We start from the raw sequence: 15,128 nt of genomic DNA on the forward strand, positions 1-15,128 counted from the left end.
AAGTGTCCTTTCAATGGGGCCGGAATGTTAGGTCACCGTATCATATTTACTAATAATCTTTATTGTTATTATTTATAGTTATTATTCATTTGATTCATTTGTTTTATTTTCCATTTTTTATTGTATTAAATTTGTTCATATTTTTGGCTCACTGTTGTCACTGTAATTTGTTAGCATTTTTGTTCATACTAATCACTGTAACTTATTTTGGTAATGACCCGTTAGTTTTTATTATATGTTTCTCACTTCAATTCTTGTAACAAGTATGTTGTTGTTGTTCTTAAAAATGCAATATATTTAGTATTTTGTTTTTGCATACATTCATATACATATAGGTACATACTTATTAGTAATAAGTTGAATTGGTACATTGGAAGTGAGAGACAAATAATAATACATACAACAACAACAGTGTAGCCCTTATTTACATGATCAATTGTTAGGCTTAAGAACTTTAATTTTAAATAAAGAAAACATTGTCATAGTTGAATTCAAGCAAGAACCATCTCCTCTTTTATTTTGTCGGTACCACGGTCGCAATTTCTTTTAGTTTCGGTTTATATCACTGCCCAACAAACCTTTTCAGCAACATATAGACAACAATTCGAAATATACAGAATTGCTCTATATCGTTGCCGGTGAAGAAAAAGCTCTTCATCGTACATTATTATTATTATTATTATTATTATTATTATTATTATTATTATTATTATTATTATTATTATTATTATTATTATTATTATTATTATTGTTATTATTATTATTATTATTATTATTATTATTATTATTATTATTATTATTATTATTATTATTATTATTATTATTATTATTATTATTATTATTATTATTATTATTATTATTATTATTATTATTATTATTATTATTATTATTATTATTATTATTAGTGAGGCTCTACGCACTGCGACCCAAAGGATCTTTTGTGCAGCCTATATTTATTTCATCCTAATAGATTTAGGCTACGTATAAAGCCAAGTATTCTATTAGGTGAGAGATCAATTACGTCCCCCGGGGCCATTAAGGCCCTTCCGAGCCATTTAGTTCTGCATATTGCCAGCATTGGGCAGTCGCTTAGAACATATTCAGAGGTTTCGGCATGAAGTCCGCAGAGCCTGCACTGTTCATTCTCAACGTTACCTAACATATAATAATAATCCAGTAAGTATGCTCAAGTCACCCTTTCCTAGCGAAAGCAATGACTGGGATCTACGTCTGAATAGGGTGATGAATCGTTTGGATTGTCTTAGACCTGGTAGATTACCCCAAAAACGGGTAAATTCCGATTCAACCCAAGAACGAATACGTTAAATAGTGTATCCACGTGGGATGCCAAAGAACGGTTCAGGACCTATAAACGAGCGTCGAGCGCCCCTGTTGGCAAGACAATCAGCACGTTCATTGCCAGCGTGATCTTCATGGCCAGGTTCCCAGCACAGTGTATGTTCATTGTGTGCGCCGAGTTCATTCAAGGATGTCCAGCAGTTCATAACTTCATATGATGATAATGCTCTAAGAGCAGCCTGGCTATCAGACATAACAAATATTCTATTATTCCTTAGTCTCCTTCTTAAGCACTCGTTGGAGCATATAAGGATGGCGTAAATGGGAATGTTCCCATTGCGATACCCCTTTGAAAATTGGGACCATAGATACCAGACCCAGTGTTACCATTAGCCTGTTTGGAACCATCAGTAAACCATACTTGATCGGCATTATATTGCCACCATGTTTGGTTTAATCACACGTCCCTTTTAGGTATAAGGACCCTAAACTTCCTATTTAACAGAGTAGGTGACATATGGTCAGATATTGCAATACTAGGATCATTTTTAAAGATGCCTAGAATGCGCATATGCCCAACCAGATCTCCCGGCATTACATGGGATATTCCCGGTAATCTGGATGCACTCCTATAGGCCTCCTCCATTACCAATAAATGTAAGGGTGGGATGTGTAGGATTGCACCCAGAGCATGAGTGTGACAGGTCCTCATGAACCCGGTAATAGAGAAACAGATGAGGCGATAAACCGTCACCTGTTCTACCTTTTTCCACCATGCCAATGCAGCATAAGTAATTATTGGCCTAATTACCGTAATAAAAGACCAGTAAATCATCTTCAGTTTTAACCCCCACGTTCTACCAAAAAGACGCTGGCAGGCATATATTGCCCTAGTGGCCTTTTTGATAATGTTGGATAAATGAGAATTCCAAGTGAGAGTCCTATCGAGTGTAACCCCAAGATATTTTACTTTCTTAGAAAACCCTATAGATGAGCCATTCAATGTAGGCTCTATGAGTCTAATAATTCTCCGTTTCGTAAATGGTACAAGAATTGTCTTGGCTGGGTTAATGGTCAGCCCCCTTTCTAAACACCACTTGGTGGTTATATTCAGAGCAGTCTGCATCCTTTCCGATATGGTTACGTCATCCCACCCAGTAACAGAGATTACTAAGTCGTCGGGTACAGGGAACATCGACAATGCCCTTGTCCGGAGGCCACCGTTAGGAGACACACTAACGTAGTGCCATTCATCCCATGGACACGGTACGGATAACATCCGGAATTACGGGCTTTTATCGAGCGTCCGCTCTAGATCCGCCATGTTTTGCTTTCTAAAGAAACAGAGGCACCTCGTGTATGATGCGGCATTAAGCCGCTCATAGACGGTCATTGGATTCCGAAGAAGCTTAGGCAATATCAACATATTAGCTATGTTGCGCATTCCGGACCCTGCAGCAGTCGCTGCTTGCCTCCTAAGTAGTTTTATTACTTTCAAAAATATTTAAAACCAAAAATAAAATTTCTGAAAATGGACTTAGCTCGATTGCATACTAAGCTAACGATATGTTTAATCTTCATAAGAATTATATGTTTCGATGTCGCTCAATATCAACGATTGCTCTAATCATTGCGAAGTGAGAAATGTTGCTATTATAAATGATAGTATTACAAAGGTCCAAAGGAAATCTAACTAAATTCGAAATTCAGCAGTTGTTCACCTTAGACGAAATAAGGCCCAGTCGGTGGTTCCTCAATGTTTCTTTTGTGTTTTAAAAATGGCGGGCCTACGGATTCTTTTTTTAAAAAGCAGCTATATTCTATATCCTCCAGTCATATCCAAAATTGGCCAATTTTGAAAAAAAAAGTTTGAGTAAAAAAGCTAAAAACACAAAGCACTGATCCTCAGAAAGGATTCATATTTGTATAGCCATATATGATACTTAAATAACTGTAAAGTTTTTTTTGCTATTACACGATAAATAATGTCACAGTGGGCACTTAAAAAAACTTAGTATTTGGAACACATTTCTCACGTTTTAGGAATATTTGAAAATAAAAGATTCCAAAGAGTATAATGCCATTGATTTAAAGACATTTTAATCTATATTTTTTCAAAATTTGTTTATAATATCTTTAACCTTAAAATTTTACAATCCAATTTTATATTTTTCTTCATTGAAAATCACCATATTATAATTTTTATAGTTTTTAAGATACATTACGCGCATAGGTTCCACTGCTGAGGAATGTTGCGTTCCAAAATGAGTATACTATATTCTTTTTATATAAAATATCTTCCTTTTTTATAATTTTATTTTGTCTTAAGTACCACCACATTTTTCCCTCCATACTTAAAATTCACCCTGTTAAAATAAAATGAATAGATAAACAAACCTGAATATCCTAAATAAGAATAACATTTCCTTTTGTCATTTGTATTGTTAGTCTTATTTTCTGTGTATTTTGGATTCTTTTCTTTTGTTTATTTATGATTATTTAAGAATTATTTTGACACAACTTGGACTTTACAACCGAAATGACACTATTTGTTTGCTGCAGTAAACAGTGCTTCAGCTAACAGTGCAACAACAATAGAAATCATATGCAACACAAACAGTCCTCTCCTGGTAATTGTATAGTGCTGTGTGCTGTTACTTTAGAAATAAGGATCTTTTCATACTGGACACATTTTATAATATTTAACAAACACATTCTTACATTAAATGTCCTTCATTCCATAAACAGAATCATACATACAAACATACATACAGTAGAAATTATATTCTTGTGTATTTGTAGTTGAGTTTTGGGTTGTTGCTAAAGACAAGGAACGAGAGATTGCTGCATAAATGTAACGATACGAAAGCGCAAATAGAATTTATGTTCTGACATTTTAAATTGCGCAATTTTTATGAAATCCTTTTACTGTCCTCTACATTCTATTCTCTCGTTTTCTTTATTACAGCGTTTTTGTTTTAAAATTTTCTACAATTCTTGGTTTGTTTGTTGTGCCATGTCAAGTATTATTGTTGTTGGGTCCAAATCGTATCAAGTCGCACATCCTTAGGAAAATTTATAACAATATTCTGAGAGCACATCTCAAAACAGAAATGTAACTGAACCAAACTGCAAAAAAAGACAAAAATAAAAGAAATAATATAACAAAAACATGTCCAAGCGTTATACTGGGTATTTAAATAAGTAAGTGCATTGATCAGTTCTAGAACATAAATTAAATCATTTAACTCTGTTATCTACGTTTTTACCTTCTAAAAACGATGGTTTATTTGATTTAATTATACCGGATACTTTTGATGGCAAATAAAAGCAGTTTAGTAGTTTAAAAATTGTAACAACTCTTTAATTGTTCAAATATATACAACAACAGTTTAAATAGTCATAATTTTTAATACACACATACACTTAAATTACACTTTATAATTCACAAACTTATACAGCACACATTAAGGCAATTAATTTGTCTTTACTTAGCGATGCTTCAAATTAGACTGACTGGTTGGCGTTCTCAGGGTCAATTTATATACACTGCATTACCATTTAGATGCTTCTTGAAAGCTCTATTTCCATAATGATCTTAACGGACAAAACTAGTATATTCGAATTCTATAGCTTTCAATGATTGCAGCTTAAATATTTAGTGTTGCCATACTTACAAACAATGCTAATAACTGCATGCTATCAACATTGTTGATAAGTAGATGCTTCTACTTATAGAATTTGTAAACTTCTCAGATAATAATGATACCAAAGCCAGGTAAATACTTGATCAAACGATCCTCCAATAAGCCTATTAGCTTACTTCCATGTATGTCCAAGCTATTCGAAAAAATGGTCCAAAAGAGAATCATACAATTTTTTAATTGAGAAAAATATTATCCCATTTCATCAGTTTGGTTTAGGAACTATCGAACAAGTTAATCATATTACTAGGGAGATAAGAAAAATCTTTTGAATTAAGGAAATATTGTTGCGTAATATTTTCTTCAAAGTATGCCACATCATGTGCCCATGAACTACTGGAATCTTATCTATCGGATCGTTTATTTACAGTTAAGTACAATAATCACGTGACAAGAGAATATAAGATTGGAGGAGGCATACCACAAGGAGTTGTTCTTGGACCTAGTCTGTATTTAGTTTATTCCGCACAGTGGGACAGAATGAAAATTGTTTGTTTGGTCCAATCGGCATAAAGTTTGACGTGGGCGTAGGAGTATAAGTGAGTTTATGTTATTAAAATGGACCCTAGAAATGCTCCAGGGGCGACGATATGGGGGCTCAAAGTATGGTAACTTCGACATGTAAAATTTTTAAACACGTGGCATTTTTTTTTTGTTTCCCGTCCGATTTCAAATATTTTTATATTTTTGGAAAGCATTCGGTTAGGCCTTGGAGCATTTGTAGGGCCCATTTTAATAATTTAAACTTGAATACTCCTTGGCTATGCCCACGTAAAAGGTTATCCGGATCGAACGAACTGTTTAGAAATTCCAGATCTTTTTCCAAAAAATTTTGATTCTGCCCCATTGTGCACCGTCGACATGCCTATGAGTGATAAACTATTTATACATTTCGGTTTCGTAGTTCACTACGGTCTGCCTATTATTCATGTGCTACACTGTGGGTTCAGCGCCAGCTCCATTTGCCTTTCAAAGTCCTTTGCAATGACGTATAAAGACCATAGTAAATTGGACCTATAATGGGTCAAAATCGGAAAAAATATTTTTTAACCCGAATTTTTTTTTTACATCAAAATTTTTTTTCGGTAAATATTAAAAAAATTGAAAAAACAAAAAAAAAATTAAAAAACAAATTCGAAAAAAAAAATTTACAAAAAATGAAAACACAACTTTGGAAAAAGAAATAAATTTTGTTTACCTAAAAATATTTAAAAATTTTATTTTGAAATATAATTTGGTGAAGGGTATATGAGATTCGGCACATCCGAATATAGCTCTCTTACTTGTTATACCCTTCGCTATGAGTGGTAAGGGTATATATAAGTTTGTCATTCCGTTTGTAATTTCTACATTTTTCATTTGCGACCCCACAAACAATGCACTCGTTCAACAATGCTGTATTAACTCAAAATTTTTAAAAATTCACTTTTTGCAAGAAATCAACTAACAACATCAATATCTATCTTCTGTAAAAATTTCAACGTATTCCGATTACTCTTTCATCTTGAAAACCACATTTGAGACCATTTTCGTGATAATTAGTGACTACAAAATTGATACAAAAAAGGTATTATTTTGAGTTAATACAAAAATTTAAACAGAAATACATCGTATATTTTCATAAAAAAAATTATTATTTTGTATTTTGAGTTGATACTATTTTCTTGATAAAATAATACAAAAAATATCGAGAAATTCCAGAAAAATGGTAGTAATTCAAAAAATTTAGTTATTTTGCAATAATTGCAAAAATTTTAAAGAAAACCAATGTAAATATATCTTCAAATGGAATTTGTTTACTATGATGTATTCGGATTTTCAAATTCTCTTAAAATGTAATCACAAAGAGTTTTTGCCCTCTACTGAAAATTTTAAAATTTAGAGTTAATACAGTATTGTTGAACGAGTGCGATATATATTCTGGATCGTTATAGATAGCGAAGTATATATAGCAATGTCCGTCTGTATGTTGAAATCAACTTTCCGTAGCCCCTAAATAACTTACATACATGATTCATACATCAGTATTTCGGGAATTCTTCCGGCTCAGTTGCTATTAAAAATATAAGGAAAAAACCGGGAAAACATCGATTTTTGTCCTATTTTTGATATATATCTGGATTACTAAGTCATTAAATTAGACAATATGGATATCTAATGATAGATATTTTAAAGTCCATTGCAACGATGTATACAAAGCTATAGTAAGTTGGACCTACAATGGTTCAAAATCGGGAAATATATTTTTTCATGAAAAATTTTCTTTGACATAAATTATTTTTCTGAAAATTTTTTTTTGAAAATTAAAAAATAAAAAAATACTTTTTTCAAAAAAAATAAAAAAACTATTTCAAAAAGAAAACATTTAAAAAAAAAATTTTTATAAAAAAATTTCGAAAAAAAAAACAAAGCCTTCTTACTTGTTTTTAGACTAGCTTTCGATGCATTTAAGTTTAGATGACATAAATTTATAGCTGTGTGAAAGGAGGCAAATATCATCTGCATACTCGAGGCTCTCGAGTTGTTGGTTAAGAACCCAGTTGATACCTCTATTATCTGCTCAGAGCGCTATTGTGGACAACACGACATATAACATCACGGTATATAGTTTGAGTAAGGCTTACGATTTTGGGTGGGACCCTTTTGTAAGCAAGATCGCTCCATATTGAGTTTTGATTCAGCGAATCTATAAGTATTCGTAGACAATTTAGACATCAGAGGATAAAAACTAAAGCTGGGATTGAAAATTTGTATACTTTGTCTCTTGTATTCAAATCCATGTTTTTGATTGAGATCTTTAAAAACAATTATCAATTTCATCTCTTGTTTGGTAGTTTGAGCTGGTTATTTTATTTTTTGTTTCCATTATTTTTTTTTATATTCTGTTGCCTCTTTTCTTCTTCATTTTTAAATATTGTATAAAACGCAAAGAATTTTTAGCACTGTCGCTGTCAAGTCATTTATTTATTTTAATGTTTACTTAAAACCTAAAGTCCAACAAGAAATAAAAACAAAACTCATTCAAAAATATATATTTTTTTTAACAAAAAAGTGGAGTAGGTACTACTTCTAGTACAGCTAGTACCACCACTATGATTTACCGCTTTATGTGTATGTTTGTATTGGTGTGTATAGTGTAGTGTCCCAGCAGTTCTGGGTGACCATATTGAAATACCCATTTTATTTATCATTTAGGACAGTAATTTTATACGATCGTACGTACGATCACATTGATACTTTCAAACTCTTTTTAGTATTTTATGTAAAAGAAAAAGTCGAAAACCATGTAATTATAAAAATAAGCAATCATTTTAATTGATCTTTATTTAATTACAAGATCTGGAACCTTAAAAAGCTTTCTCACTAAATTGAGAAAAAAATATTTTACTGCCTCACGATCAAGTTGCATTTTTCGAAACTTTAATGACCGTAACACAACCATATTTTAACCTACTTTCAAAAGGTCTCTTTTATTTGAAAGTCAAAACAAAAATATTTTAAATTGAAGAAATATTTTAGAATCATTTTCAAAACAACCAACTTTTGATTTTTTGAATTTGCTAATAAAAAACTACTAAACGAAGTGATCGTGTAAAACTACAAGTATTTCCGAAATCTATGGACTCAAATAAATCAGAATTGCTATAGGAGAACCCCTGTATATATTTGGTGTAACATAGATAGTTAGAATTCTCTAACTAGTGGTGAGCCCAATGATGGGTGAAATCACTAGTTCGGAACACCTAGCTAAAACTGCTGGGTCTTTGTATATGTGTGAGTTTGCAAAATTTTTTACATACAAACAAACAAATATTCATATATCTTCTGTTAGTTTCGGTTTATGGTGCTTTTGCTTAATATTTTATACAAAATTCAAGGATTTTTTGGTATAAAATATTTTTCTATATTTTTATGATTTTCTTTCATATTTTTTTTTAAACTGTTGTCTGTAATTTATTAACAAACGTATATGTGTACGAGTATTTAGTATGATTTAGTTCATTTACAGCGAGTTGGTTTAATTTGTTTCTTTTTCAGTTTTCTTTACCTTGGACATGAATGTTTAGCTGCATATGTATCTATGTATATAGGAAGTGCAACAATGTTGGTGTTTTTAGGAAAACTTTTAGCAAGATTTTTGTAAAGAAAAATAAATAAAAATTTAATTTTTTATAGATTATTTTAGATCTAAATATAACAATTGATTTTCAAAATGAGAAAAAAAAACAAACAAATGAATGCTTCTGGTTTTGAGTTATTTGAGGGAGTCTTATTGATGATGCGAGTATTTCAATCAATAGAATCAGGAAACCATTTTCTTTGATAAACTCGACGACCATTGATTTTATATGCGATCATTTGGGAATTTTGTTTCAACCTATGACAATATACTAAATGGGAATGGATTCTTATTAGCGGCTCTACATTATTATGCGGATCTTGTTTTGCTTAGTTTCTTCAGATATTTTAGACTTACTTCTGGATTAATTAGATTCAGATCTTGTCCTGCGAAGTGTTCTCTTTAGACTTCAGAGAATAAACTGTCTACCTGGCTCATATTACAAGGTGAACGTTAGAGTGTCCCTTGGAATTAAATGTTGAAACGGTACCCGCTGAATATTTTCGCAATGACCTAAAATACTAAAAAAAATGTGTTTAGCTTGTTCTAAGAAGGGCAACCCGTGCCGCTGCTCGCTCAAAGTTTTGAGGTGCATTTTCAGGGGGAAAATATGTAATTTTTTCAGTTTTTGTAAAAATTTTGCAATTAAAAAATTAATTTTGCAATTTAATTTAAAATAATCGAAATGTGTACGTAATTGTCGTTCAAATGAGATAAAAGACAAAAATGGTTTAAAAAAAATTAAAGTGTTATTAAAAATTCGCCGGGCCATTAATGTGTCACAGGTCACTAGAAAAAGAAATGTAGGACCAGAATTAACATATTTTGAGAAATATTAAAATAAAAGCTCATTTTTACTTAAAATGTATCCATATTTACTTGTATATGAGTTTTTGTCTTCATATGATATCGTTAAAATATTCGGAGGTATGACAAAAAAAATTAATTTTTTAGCTGCAGTTTCAAAACTCCATTTTAAAATTTTTAAAAATTTTGTTAAACAAATTTCATAATTTGTTGATCATCACAATGGAATTTATTCAGAATATAATAGGGAATAACAATATGAAAAAAGTATGACAATATCTCCTATAGTTTTTCCGTACCTGCGATTTTAAATTTTCGATTTTCGAGAAAATTAATTATTTGGCCATATTTTTGCGAATGAGTCCAATTTCCTTACTGTTATGAATTTTAAGTAGAACTTATTGAGAATATTATAGTCCATATAATTTTTAATATAGTCTGAAAATTTTACTAAAATCGGAAAACGTTAACCCTTAAACTATAATCCTGAAAAACAACTTTAACCCTAAAAACTATCTTGCTGAACATTTGAAAACATTTGTAATTTGAAAACATTTGTAATTATCATGTGATGACAACAGAACCCTGGAATGAAATGGTATTCTATATTTTTGAGTCCATGAAAAATTTCTAACTTTTCAGATATACTTACAATTAAACGCTTTATATGAACCGCCCCGGAAAACTTATTCTCTCATATTTCTTAAATAGCCTTTATTACTATTATTGAATAAAATAAAGCATTTAAAAAACAAAAAAAATTGCCAAAAAATATTCAAAAACAAAAAAGTTATAATTGTTCAAAGTTAGTGAACATGCAGCGGATAGAAATTAGATTTTTATTTTCTGCAAAAAACACGGCATTCGTAGTACCGTTAACTTGTTTTGGTTCAAATTTCTGAAACTGAAGCAAAAAAAACACAATCCAATTTTTGAGTTTAGTCCCCTTAAATTAGTAAAATCTGACACTGTGGTGCAGTTGGATTTAAAAATCTCCCAAGTGACAAGGAAAATCGTACTCTAGTGATAAAAATAATAAACTTTTCCCAAGGAACCATACCACTAAAATTAATTCTAATGATCATTATTTTGACCCAAAGGTCAAACTTTGAAAAATCCCACTTTGACCCATTTAAAGTACCCCAATCGAGTCTAAATATATGACCGACTCCCACTATCTTTGGAAGGCCGACCCACCCATGCTAGTGGAACCCCCTGAGGATCCCCATTCGAAAATTTAAAAAAAATCACAATTTTTGTCACTTGTGTTTATAAACCGGTTAACCAAAAAACCGGTTTTTTCAAAATCTCGGTTTTTTGCGAACCGGTTAATTTAAAACGTTGATTTTCGGTTAACCGGTTTATCCGGTTTTTATCACTCGGTTAACCGGTTTTTAAAATTTAGGTCTATAATTAAGAAATCTCATGGTTTTGTACATTTTTTTATATACACATTATTGGTCTGATTTGAAACCTAAACTGCTGATTTACAATACAAACCTATTTAGATTGATATTTTTAAGAATTACAATGATTCTAAATAGTAGAGAACGATGAATTTACTTAAAAACTTTTTTCAGAATAAATTGAACTTAATGAAACTATTAGAAATTAAATTCCGCATTATTCTAGAAGTTAATCTAAATCTTAAAAATTATTAATGATAGATTTAGTGATGATTTTACAAAACGTTAAACTGAATTTGATGTACATACCTTCTTTCAACAAATTTGACATCATTAGTGTATTTTGTTCTAAATGTTTTTTTAAATTATCATTTCTTCAGCTTAGTGTACAAAGTCCTTTTCAGAAATATTACAGGCGAAACAAAAAATGTTCTAAAATCCAAGATTTGAAATTTCAAAATTATTAAATATTTAATTAAAAAATTGATTTACATTTTTTGGTTGAAATTTAATGAATAAACCAATAATTACAACAAGTATTATATATTTAGTAACATATTTATAATCAATTCCATTTGACTGAGATAATAATTTTGGACTTAGCTCGTTTGTACATTTATAGTTATTTAATATTAACCATTCCTGATTACTAAAAATTACGCATTTTAAAGCTGTATATACTTTATTGGACATTTTATGTTTTCTACACATATATGACGGTTAATCGGTTTAACCAGTTTTTTCGATGTCGGTTTTTTATAAACACCACACTTTACATGATGTATATATTGTGTATACATTTTTTTTATAGAGCGTATGATAAATATAAATGTGATTTAGGTAATAAATAATATTAATCATTCGTCAATGAGAATCAGCATTTTAAAGATTTAGTTTAAACTTTAAACCAACATAACTTTTGCTCGCAATGAGCGAAATGATTAACACGTATAGTTTTAGCGTACTTAATTAGCGGAGTATTCAACAAGCTAAAAATGGCGTTCGAGTCACAATAAACAAATTTTAAAAAATAAGCTTAAGGTAGGGTCACACATGACAAATATTTGACGAAAAAGACGTAACCACTAAATAAAATACATTTAAATTCTTTTATTTTTTTTCAAAAACTTATTTTACTTAGGATGATTCAAAACAAAAAAATTATTTTTATTTTATTTGATGCTGTTAGATCTTACAAAACACCTGTAGGATAAACACCTCAAACAAATTTGTGCTAATAAAAAGTGGTTACGTTTTTTTGAACAAATATTTGCCGTGTGTGACCGTACCTTTAGTCAAATTCTTAAAATTTTTGGAAATTTGACCTTTGGGTCATAATAAGGAACAACAGAATTCGCTTTAGTGGTATGGTTCTTGGACAAAGTTTCTTATTTTGATCCCTAGAATACGATTTTCCTTGTCATTATTTGATTTGTTTGCGTCCCTACAAATCGATACGCCCTAATATACATACATACTATATATAGTAGTTCTCTTAGTTAATCAGAGGCAGACTTAATTCTCTGATATCTTTAATGATTTTACATTGTGAAAGCAATAATAATAGCTTCAGAACCACCTATCTGGTGAATCTTAACAAAGTTGCTCCGAAATTGTAAGCTAAATATCGACGAATCATTGTGCCTTTGGACATCATGTATGCCGATTTAAGAATGTTAGTAAATTTAAGAGAAACCGCAATATTTGCCTCATTTGTTACATAAAATCGCTATTCTAGGAAATCCAAATTTGCTAGAATTGACGAATTTAATGTGAATAAATATCAAAGTATAAAAATAAATTTTCCTTGAAATTAATATTAGACCTAGAGAAAACTATGGATGAATGCTCACAGAATTACTCATATCTCAAACTTTATTTTACATTATAAAACAAGTAAGAAAGTATGGTCGGTCAAGCCCGATAACACCCTACCCTAAGTAAAAGAGCAAAAACATTTTTCTTTTAAAATTTGAATAATTTATATTTTAGAGTGATCTTCGGAAGTGGGCCTTATATGGGGGCTATGACCAATTATGGACCGATCACCATGAAATTAGGTCGTGTGATTTATGTCTATATGAAAGTTTACTATGTTGAATTTTGTGAATATACCAAAATTTTTAAGCGATTTATGCACGTTAAAGTGATTTTCGGAAGCGGGTCTATATGGGAGCTATGACTAATTATGGACCGATCGTAGCAAAATTTGGTGACATGAATTTTGTATATATAAAACTTATTTGGAGAGCAATTTGTGGAGATACATTCATAAATTAAACATTTATGACCAATAAAGTCCAATTTCGGAAAGACATTTGTATGGGGGCTAGGTGAAATAATGGACTGATTTCAGCCAGTTTAAATAGGCTTGGCCCTTTGGTAATATGTACCAAATTTGATCGAAATATCTTCAAAATTGCGACCTGTACTCTGCGCACAAGGTTTACATGGGCAGCCAGCCAACCAGACGGACGCACGGACATCGTTTAATCGACTCAGAAAGTGATTCTAAGTCGATCGGTATACTTTAAAGTGGGAGTTAGACTAATATTTTTGGTCGTTACAAACATCTGCACAAACGCATATTACCCTCCCCACTATAGTGGAGTAGGGTATAAAAATCACCATGATGTATGTATTGTGTATAAATTTTGTTTATAGAGCGTATGATAGATATAAATGTGATCAAGGTAATAAATAATATTAATCATTCGTCTATGGGAATCAGCATAGCTTTATTTTTAAGATTTAGTTTAAACTTTATCGTGCTTAAGAAGCGGAGTATTCAAATAGCAAAAAACTACAACAATTGCCTCATTCGTTACATAGAATCGCGATTCAAGGAACTCCACATTTACTAGAGTTGACGAATTTAATGTGAATAAATATCAAAAGTATAGCTCACATAATTATTTATATCTCAACCTTCATTTCACATCATAAAAGTTCTGGATTGTTCTGGATTTTGGATAACAAATTTTGTTTCTATGATGACTGTGTAAGAGATTGGAAAATTTCCAGATCAAATAAAATACGTTGAAGAGTTTTTAAATAAGTAGCTAAAGTCGAAAATTAATGCAACCTATAAAGAATTTCCCGCATCTTAATTGAAAGGGCAACACTAATCCTATAATCATGCATCCTTAAGTTGACTCTTGTAAAAATTTGAACCAAAAATTTGGGTTTGACAGATATTGATAGTAGACTACTGCGTGACTTGAGGAGGTAATGGAAAAAAGTGAATTTCGTGTGCTCATTAAGTTTTATTTATTGCTATTGACTAGGCTTAATAAATATTAATTTCAATGGTAAAAAAGTAGTTTACTGAAATTCGTTGTGGCCTCTAAACCCGAAACAATTTAAAAACAAGTAAGAAAGTATGGTCGATCAAGCCCGACCATATAATACCCTACACTAAGTAAATAAGCAACATCATTTTTCTTTTAAAATTTCAATAATATATATTAGTAAATGATTTTCGGAAGAGTGCATTTTATGGAATCTATGACTAATTATGGACCGATCGCCATTTAATTAGGTCATGGTATTTATGTCTACATCAAAGTTATTCGTGTTGAATTTTATGTGTATACCAACATTTTTAAGAGCTTTTTGTTGTTAAAGTGTATTTCGGAAGCGGGCCTTATATGAGAGCAATGACTAATTATGGACCGATCATCATAAAATTAGGTATATATTTCCATATATATAAAACTTATTTGAAGCGAAATTTGTGTAGATACCTATATGATTAAACCATTTATTATGGATAAAGTCCAATTTCGGGAG

Source organism: Calliphora vicina, chromosome 2, assembly GCF_958450345.1.
Source record: "Calliphora vicina chromosome 2, idCalVici1.1, whole genome shotgun sequence".
Taxonomy (NCBI): Eukaryota; Metazoa; Arthropoda; class Insecta; order Diptera; family Calliphoridae; genus Calliphora; species Calliphora vicina.